At 40.8% G+C, this 9172-nt stretch overlaps 1 pseudogene; it reads left to right on the top strand.

Annotated features, from left to right (window-relative positions):
* Positions 1–590: 590 nt before the first annotated feature.
* Positions 591–1299, top strand: LOC122490940 (annotated as a pseudogene).
* Positions 1300–9172: the final 7873 nt, after the last annotated feature.

The following is a 9172-nucleotide window of genomic DNA, read 5'->3' as shown; positions in this document are numbered from 1 at the left end:
GGATCTTCCCTGAATACTAGAAAAGTAATCTACTAGGCTGCGGGACAACAGAAGAAAGAAAAAGTATGGTGGTTTAGAGATAGTATTGACTCTGCTCTCCATATTAGAACTTCATTGAGGAGGCAAGACCCTGAGGTGGTTTAGGAGACAGAGAACAAAGAGGGATATTTGCCCCTTCTCTTAGATCATAAACCCAAGGAAGTGATAAAGGCACAACTTAGGCATCAAGGCAAATGAAGCCATAGATAACGTCCCAGGAGAAGTCCCTTACTAGGGAATAGCATAAAAGCTTGATGTTTCAGTTTTCAAGCCTGACATGAAAATACCAGAGAGAGCCATTGGACCTGAGACCCTCGATGGACAAGAATGAGAGGTGTCTCAAGAGTTTACTATATGGATCAGAGAGCAAAGACTAAATGGAACCATGGATTGGTCAGCAAATATTTCTGTGGATGGATGACTCAAAAACAAAATAGGTCATATAACATCTTGAAATTGCATACATCTCCCTGGAACTTAGACCCAAGCCAGGGAAAAGAGAGACAGTGTAGGTGTCTGATGGCCTCAGGAACTGAAGATTCAAAGAGGTCATGCAGATGCTGCCCCCTGAGGCCACCTGCGACCTCACTGCGTTCTTCAACACGGTGCTGGAGGGCGAGCCCTTGGGCCATGTCTCCTTCGAGCTGTTTGCAGACAGAGTTCCAACGACTTTTGAGAACTTTTGAGCTGTGAGCACTGGAGACGGAGAATTTGGTTTAAAATCTCCTGCTTTCGCAGGATTATTCTGGGACTTAGGTGCCAGGGTGGTGACTTCACACACCACAATGGCACTCACAGCAAGTCCATCTATAGGGAGAAATGTGACAATGAGAATTTCATCCTGAAGCATACAGGTCCTAGCATCTTGTCCATGGCAAATGCTAGACCCACACTAATGTGGGTCCCAGTTTTCCATCTGCACTGCCAAGATTGAGTGTTTGGATGGCAAGCATATGATCTTTGGCAAGGTGAAAGAGGGCAGGAATATTGTGGAAGCTGTGGAGACTTCTGGGCCCAGGAACGGCAAGACCAGGAAGAAGATCACCATTGCTGACTATGGACAAACCTAATAAATTTGACTTGTGTTTTATCTTAACTATCAGACCATTCCTTCTGTAGCACAGGAAAGCACCCCTTCACCCCCATCTGCTTGAAATATTCCATAATCTTTGTGCTCTCACTGTAGTACTGTGGGTTCCATAGTTTCCTTACTCTCCTCCAGGTCTAGCTGTATTGCAGAGTTAAGTTAGGATTATAAAATAAAAACTAAACAACAGCAACAACAACAAAAAAAAATTCAAAGAAAAATTTAGTTGCTATATAGAAGAATCAAGTTATGTTTCTTACTTTTCTGGATCATTCTGAACTAAGATTTATACCTGTTATAACAGATAATGTCATTAACACATATATCATGATTTACCATTTCTGAGTTAGCTTCCAAGTACCCTGATCTCCCAGATTTTCCTAATATCGTGAACACAATGAACTTTAGATCCATCTAATTAGTCATCATTTGCCCTCACATATATTTTTTAAGTTTCACGTATTTGCTTACATTGTGCATTTCACTTTTTTTCTTTTTTCTCTCCAGTGGTTTGTGAACACCTACTATGTGCAAACCATGATAGAGAAATAGCGTCTCTGCCATTCAAGTCCCATGTTCTATTATTTTACGTGAACTATCATTTATTGTACGTTAATCAAAGTAGGAGCTTTACAAGAACTATCTCCTCTTCACAAACACAAAACGTGTGAGTTCAGCATCATGATCCCCTTTTTACAAACAGAAAGCAGAAGCTTCGAAAGGCTACATAACTTGCCGAAAGTCAAACGGACTGAACGTCAAGGAGATGAACTTCAAGCTCTCTTCTGTGTTTAAACCTCCAGCCCACATTGATCTCTAGCTTGCTACCACCTTTTGAAAGCATTGTCACCTCAATGTATAGTACCTAATTTTCTTTTCTCTTTTCTTCCCTTTCTCATCACACAACTAGTTCACAACAAAAGTTCTTTTTATAGGATGTCTTATTCTTATGCCATTACTTATGTTTTATATTTACCTTCTAAACCAAATTGGAAATAACCAAAGGTCATAGGTAAGGCCTCTTTTGGGGGAAACTTTTTCCCATATTTCTCACTTTTAAATAAATAGTCGTGTACTTCCAGCAATGTTTAATCTTGTGATCATCTTTCCTTTGAAAAAAAACAAAACCCTGACATTTCTTTATTCTTCTTGTCCTCTGGATATTTATCCCATCTCTTTTCTTCTTTCTACACCCAAGATCCTTTAGAGTGTCTGCATTCTCTGTATTTTCTAGCTCACCTCTTATTCACTCTCTACCCCACTACCATCTGACTTCCTCTCCCACCAAGCCACGAAGAGCTCTTTGGAATGTCACCAATGAATTCCTTTATGCTAAATCTATTAAACACCTTTTGGTATTTATCTAATTGGCCATGTGGCACATAAATATAGCCAAGTAGGAAGAGTGACTTTCTGCCTTGAGCACTTTTTCCAAACGTAAAACCTTTAAAGCATTTATTTCTGAGATAATATGTTCACATAACCAGGACAGTTGTTAAAACTGTGATGTAAATAAGTAGAGGCGTCAGTGTGAAAGACAGGGAACACACACAGAAAGAAGAGTCAAGGGCTTGCTCCTTTCTGAACAATGGAGTTCCCAATACATAGTGGTGACAGCCACTCAAGACTCTGCACTGATATGAGACCGTGGAATCCTCCTCCTAAACAGTGTCTTCCCTTGGACTTTGGGAACCTGAAGGCTTCCTCACTGCCTGAACCTCTAGCATCCTGGCTAATTTCTACTCATGCTTCAAGACTTCACTTAAACATCTCCTCATCATAGAAGCCTTCCATGATTCTCCAGGATTCATTAAACTCCCTCTGCTTTAGACAACTTTACAACTTCTTCCATAACCCTCATCACAGCTGTAATTACTCATTGAATATCTGTCTCTCCTAACTGTGATCTTCAGGAGGACAGATGGTCGTTTTCACTCTCATAGCCCCCAAGGCCCAACAGAGTGTCTGGCACATCAAAAGTGCTTGACAACTATTCCCTGAATTGAACTGAAATGAATTTTTTTTAAATTGACTTTCTAATCATATTTTAGTAGATACATTTATGACCTAGGGAGCATTGAAGGAAAAAGGTTATTACAGTACTAAAATGTCTAGAATAACTATCAAAATGGAATAGCTGAAGAACCTGAGAATATTGAACCTACAAAAGAAAACATCATTTGAAGCCCATCATATGGAAGAGAGCCTAGAATTACTCCCTATGGCCAAACTAGAACATAGAGGAACACTTCAGCTTAGTATGAGGAAAGACTCTCCACCAATTGAAGCTAGAGGGGGAAAAAAAAGTCATGCCTCAAAGTGGGAGCAGTTCTCTGCTCCTACTATAGTTTAGACAGACATGATCCTTAGAAGGGATTTCCTCACTGGACAGATAGTTGGAGGATATGAGTCCTGAAGACATTTCCACACTCTCATGTTTCCTTTGTAACTGAAAGAAAAATAAAATGATATAACAACCCTCTTCCCCTTAAATCATTCTAAGTTTAAAGGGGGGAAAGTTGCATAAAGCAGAGAAAAGGTGGACATAAACTCTTCAAAAAAATTGTGTTTAATACACACTGTTGTTACGATTTATTTTTCCCCCAGGTATTTTAAACTTGTTCTAATGCTATTTTCATGTTCAATTCATTTTTAGTTGAGGTTTGTTTGGTTGATTGGTTGGTTTGTTTCTTAGTATCTATGAATACATTACCCATGCAAAGAACTTCTTGTACTTTGCCCTTTATTCTGAATTCTGTATCCCAAGTTTGTGGTTCAACAAGGAGCAATTGCTCAACAAACATGAAAATGATGATTGCTTATTGTTGGTATTTAATACAATTATTCAAAAATTTAATAAACACTTTTATAGAAGCTCAAAATTTCCAGTCAGTACACATCCCTTGAGACATGGCTGGTAGCAAGAAGTAGCTTGTCCAAGACATTTCAGAGGGGGGAAATTATTTTTGAAAGAAAATCATGAAGCCATAATATTAGTTTAATTAATATTAGGGTTTGATATTAGGGTTCTAAGGTTAAACACACTTTCTTCATTAGGAACCATTTTATTTCACGTACTTTCTGCCTCATCTTTCTTGACTCTCAATGCCAGGAAAAAACAGATGGCAAATATGGAGGCATTTGGAATTAAAAATAATTATGCAAGTAATTCTCTAACAAGACAGCGACAGTATTTAAGTGGAGATTTTTTTCATTTACACAATTATTTCCAATATTATTTAGTCTTTCTCTACTATTCAGCAATATAACACACATACAACAGTCTCCTTACGAAGAGAATGAAACTTTTTTTTCTCGAGAAAACAGTTGTTTTGGGCAATTCAAATACGCCCATGTAAAAACAAAATCACTAAATGATAAATTTATATTTGACTTGAACAAATATTAGAACATGTCAAATTATAGCATAATTGAGATTATTTTTATCCCTCTTAGTACTCGTTCTCCATCCTACAGAGAATTTTTATTCAGTTTCTCAACAGAGTACAGACGTAGACTAGACACTGGGAAGGACCTAGTAGAAGCACATGAGAAGATACGTACATAAGGATATCAGGACGGAGCCGGGTATTGGGTTTGGAACATGGTAGTGTCTGGGCAGGAGGAGGCACACCTCTTACACAGCCAGATACTGCTCGGAGTGGTTCAGCATTAAGACCAAAACAGATAACCACAAATGAGAGTCTCAGGAGAGCCCACTGAGCCTCTAAAACCTCAAAGTTACTCTATCTTGACATCGGAGATATTTCTACTTCTGGAAAAATGGAGCTGGAGTAGTTTCCCCAGCATAAGTTTCCTTATGCTAACTAGAGCATAAACAAACAAACAAACAAACAGAGACATTATACATAAAACCAATGTAAGAAGATCCTGAAAGCTACAGAGAACAAAGAAGTCTGGCTAGAGATTTTGAGAACCATGGAAAGACACAGTGGTAAGTTCTCTAGGTTTTGGGGTTTGGGGTTTTGTGTTTTCTTTGCTTCAGGTATTCCAGACTGCTTTCTGGATAAGCCAGGAATTCAGAAACACCAATAGCTACCAAAAAAAAAACAAAAAAACAAACAAAAACAAAAAAACAAAAAAAAAAAACCAAAAACTACAGTAAACCTGCTCCCATTATCCAAAGGAACGTCACAGCTAGACAGAAAACTTATGTAAAATAAGCATCCTAATCCAGCTAAATACCACAGAGAAAACTGTGTCCCCCCCAACCGTACTCTTACCAGCAAAGTCCAAGTAGGGTACACAGCCTTCCACCTTTGCCAGGCTATAATGAAGTGCCCCAACCCTTCCACTAGACTGGTATCAAAGGAGACCCAAATGACGACGGGGCTCTTCACTATGCCAGGTCCCATCCGCCACCCAACTCAATCCTGTTAGTGTCACTGGGGAGGCTAGATTTCCATCCCTGCCCCTCCCTCACCCCACTGGGTGGTGTCAGAGGTGGCCTAGAAAAAAATCAAAACTTTGATCACTGCCTAGTGTAAGAAGGACCTCTTCAGCCCCACGGTGTTGGTGGAGGCCATGTGAGGAGCAGTAACAAGGCACTCCCGCCCGCCTCCAAGCCAGAGTAGTATCAGCAGAGACCTAGCAAGAAGCCTGACCTTCCACCCACACCTACACCCAGCAATAATGAGGATCACCTCTTCTCCAGCTGTCAGTGAGAAATGTGGACTTCCACCCCTCCTGGCAGTCACGAGGCAGTGCCCTTCTTCACCTACCAGATCTGAGTCAGGGGAGGCCGACTATCACAGAGGTTTTACATAAGATCCAGACATCGATATTTTCATCAAAAACCACTCAGCCTATCAGGAACCAGGAAAATCTCAGCACGAATCAGAAAACGTAACCAACAAACACCAACACCCAGATGACACAGAGGTTAGGAGTACCTGACAATGGAGGTGTCTGGGTGGCTCAGTGAGTTGAGCATCCGACTCTTGATTTTGGCTCGGGTCGTGATCCCAGGGTCATGAGATCTAGCCCCATGTTGAGCTCTGTGCTGAGCATGGCCTACTTGGGATTCTCTCTCTCTCTCCCTCTGCCCCTCTGCCTCGCTCACGCTCTCTCTCTCTCTCTCTCTCTCTCTCTAAAATAAAGAAATAAATAAATAAATAAATAAATAATAAATAAATAAATATCTGACAATGATTTTAAAGCAGCAATCCAACAAACATGCTCCAGCAAACAATTATACACATGACTAAAATAAATAAAAAAAAATAGTAAGTCTCAGCAAAGAAAATATAAAGAAGAATAAAATGGAAATTTTAGAATTGAAAAATGTAATACAAAAACAAACAAAAAACTTAATGGATGGTCTCAATAGCAGAATGGAAAGGATAGAGTGAAGAATCAATGAAGTTGAAGACAGAACAATGGAAATTTTCCAGTCTGAAAACAGAAAACTGAAGGACTGGGGCAGGGGAAGGGGAGGGGAGACACCTCAGGGACCTGTGGAACTATAACAAAATATCCAACTTATGTGTCATTGGAGTCCCAGAAAGGAGCGAGAAAGAGAATGGGACTGGAAATGTACTCAGAAAAAGAACGTGAAGAAATGAATAACACCATTAAGTTAGCACCAACAGCTCTCTGCTTTCCCCACCTCACCCATCCTTAAAAACTAGAGTCTGGCTTACTGAATTTTGGGAAAACAATTTTGGCTTCATGATGCAGCACTAGAAGGCAGTCAATGTAGCATCCCAAGCCCAATTCAAAGATATATATTTTGGCAGAAGTTGTAAAAACTTCTTTTCTATCTCTCTTACTTCTGGTCCTTCCCCATGATGTGAACCTGAGACATCCTCTAGAGCTACAGTATAGGTCTCTCAATGGGACCACAGCCCATATTAGGCAGTTGGAGCTGGATTTGGCCATGAGGAGGGGCAGATAGCATAAATTCTGACCCTTGGATTTTCCATTCACAAAGGGAAAGGTAACAAAGTCTACTCCTGTCCTGCTTCCTTTAACAAAAGCCCCTGGTCACAGAGCTATGAGTAATGCTTTGACCTTGAAACCACCTAAGAATTTGATCTTTAGGCAGCTAAAGAAAAGCTGTGATTTTCAAATTTTCTAACAATTCTTGGATTGCTAAATATGTATTGCAAACTGGCATTTTGTTTGAGAGGATATATTGGGACTTCAAAAGGCAAAGTCTGGGGCAGACTGGAATAAGGAGGTTGAAAAACAGAAGCTAAATTCTTCCATTGAACGAATTATCAGTACATTTTACATGTAGTTATAATGTCTATTTTGAAAAGGTTTTCTTTGAAATGGGTGGGAGGTGAATTTGGAACTAGGAGAAAGATGAGAGGGGGAAAGACCCTAGAGTGAGAGAATGGACCCACAAAAATGGCAGCAGGCCAGTGGCCCAAAAGAAAATATGAGCAGAAATGGCCGATGAACTTGAGATAAGGTTATTCACTTACTCGAATTTAGGTTGTTTACTGATTTGTGCTGTAATTCCTTGCCACTTTCACCAAGCCTTCATGCAAAGTTCTCTGTAGCAGGTCTGGGCTGGTGCTACAAAAGAGGAATAGAGGACAGGTGACTGTGGCTTAGAATGAATTGGTGTGGGCAGGAGACAGGTACAGCAGGATGGCAGATACAGAGTGAATTAAAGGGAGACAGGAGCAGCCAATGGAAGGATATATGAGCTGAGAGCATCTTGTACGCATTCTCCTCCACTCCCCTACCCAGGGAAATAAGAGACAAGGTATTAGACTGACTGCATCATTTAGTGCCTTTGTGCAGGAAGGGTTCAGTTATTGAATTTGTATTTGAAAGGACAGAGTAACCCCAGAAGGCTGAAGGTTTGGGGAACGCTCAGCTCATACATTCTTCTGCCTGAGGATTCTTTCAATCTCGCAACTCATAGCATCTACCGTTGGTCGTTATAAAGGTTTCCAAGTAGAGCTGGGCAAGCTTATCCCTTGAGCTATTACCTGGGTTTGTACATGTTTCCTATCCAGGGTTCCCTGACACCCAATAAGACAAATATTAAAATGATATAAATCTTACACAGCAATTAGAAGATAGATGTTCTAAAACAAAAAGTATCGGTCAAGTTGTTTATGGCTGGACTTAATTACAAATAAAGGAAGTGTGTGTCTGCTTGTAGAGAAATTGTGTTGGGTATTATGTGGAAATCTGGAGCAGAAAAGCGCCGGCCACTTAGTGCTTAGTGACCTCTGCTACTTATGCTGGTGTCTTGATTTGAGTCTTGGTGAAGGATTGCTCCCAGGGACAGGTATCTCTGCCACCCCGTCTGTATTTCTCTGAGCCCGTTCCCAGGAAAACAAGACACACCTGCCAGCAGATGAGTCTGGACTCCCAGGGTATGTCACTCAAAGCTGGGCTGAAATCAGAGGTGGGCTAAGAGGAAGAAATGCAGGCTACCAAGAGCCGCTGCCACACTCCGTGCCCAAAGCAGGCCACCCTAGGACATGCCATGTCCTTTCCAGCTCCCGCCACGACCTTGCTACTGACGGCCCAAGAGTGAACTTCAGTTCCCTGTCCCTCCCAAAGTAAAGCTTTTCCACTGACTGAACCAACTAGGTGCTCCAAAGAGATCATTTCTAATCACATGGTAAAGACAACTGAAGAACTACAAACGAGGTCACAGAAGGTACGGAGAAGGCAGCAATGGTTTCCTCAGCCCCGCCGGGAGTGGGACAGTGGTCAGTGACATTCTCCTGAAGGGGGCATTGTAGGTGCATGCAATAGCTGGGACACACACACACACACACACACACACCCCAGCATGCTGTGTACTTCTGTGTTTCTTATTTGGTCCTTCCAACCTTTACATCTGATAATAGTGCATTAAGCTTCTCCTTCATAACAATATCTTTATGTATACGAACTTTTTCATGTTCATCCTATGAAGACAAGTTACGTCTGGCTTTATTTGTTTTTTATTTTGGCTGCTTTGTTTTCCAGTTTGGGGTGTTGTGTTTTTTTTTTTTTACTTCTTTACCCCCAGTACAAACCTATTGAAACTCCCAATAGTTGGTGTATTAT

Source organism: Prionailurus bengalensis, chromosome C2 (genome assembly GCF_016509475.1).
Source record: "Prionailurus bengalensis isolate Pbe53 chromosome C2, Fcat_Pben_1.1_paternal_pri, whole genome shotgun sequence".
NCBI classification, from domain to species: domain Eukaryota; kingdom Metazoa; phylum Chordata; class Mammalia; order Carnivora; family Felidae; genus Prionailurus; species Prionailurus bengalensis.
This window is presented reverse-complemented; position numbering and strand designations above follow the sequence as displayed.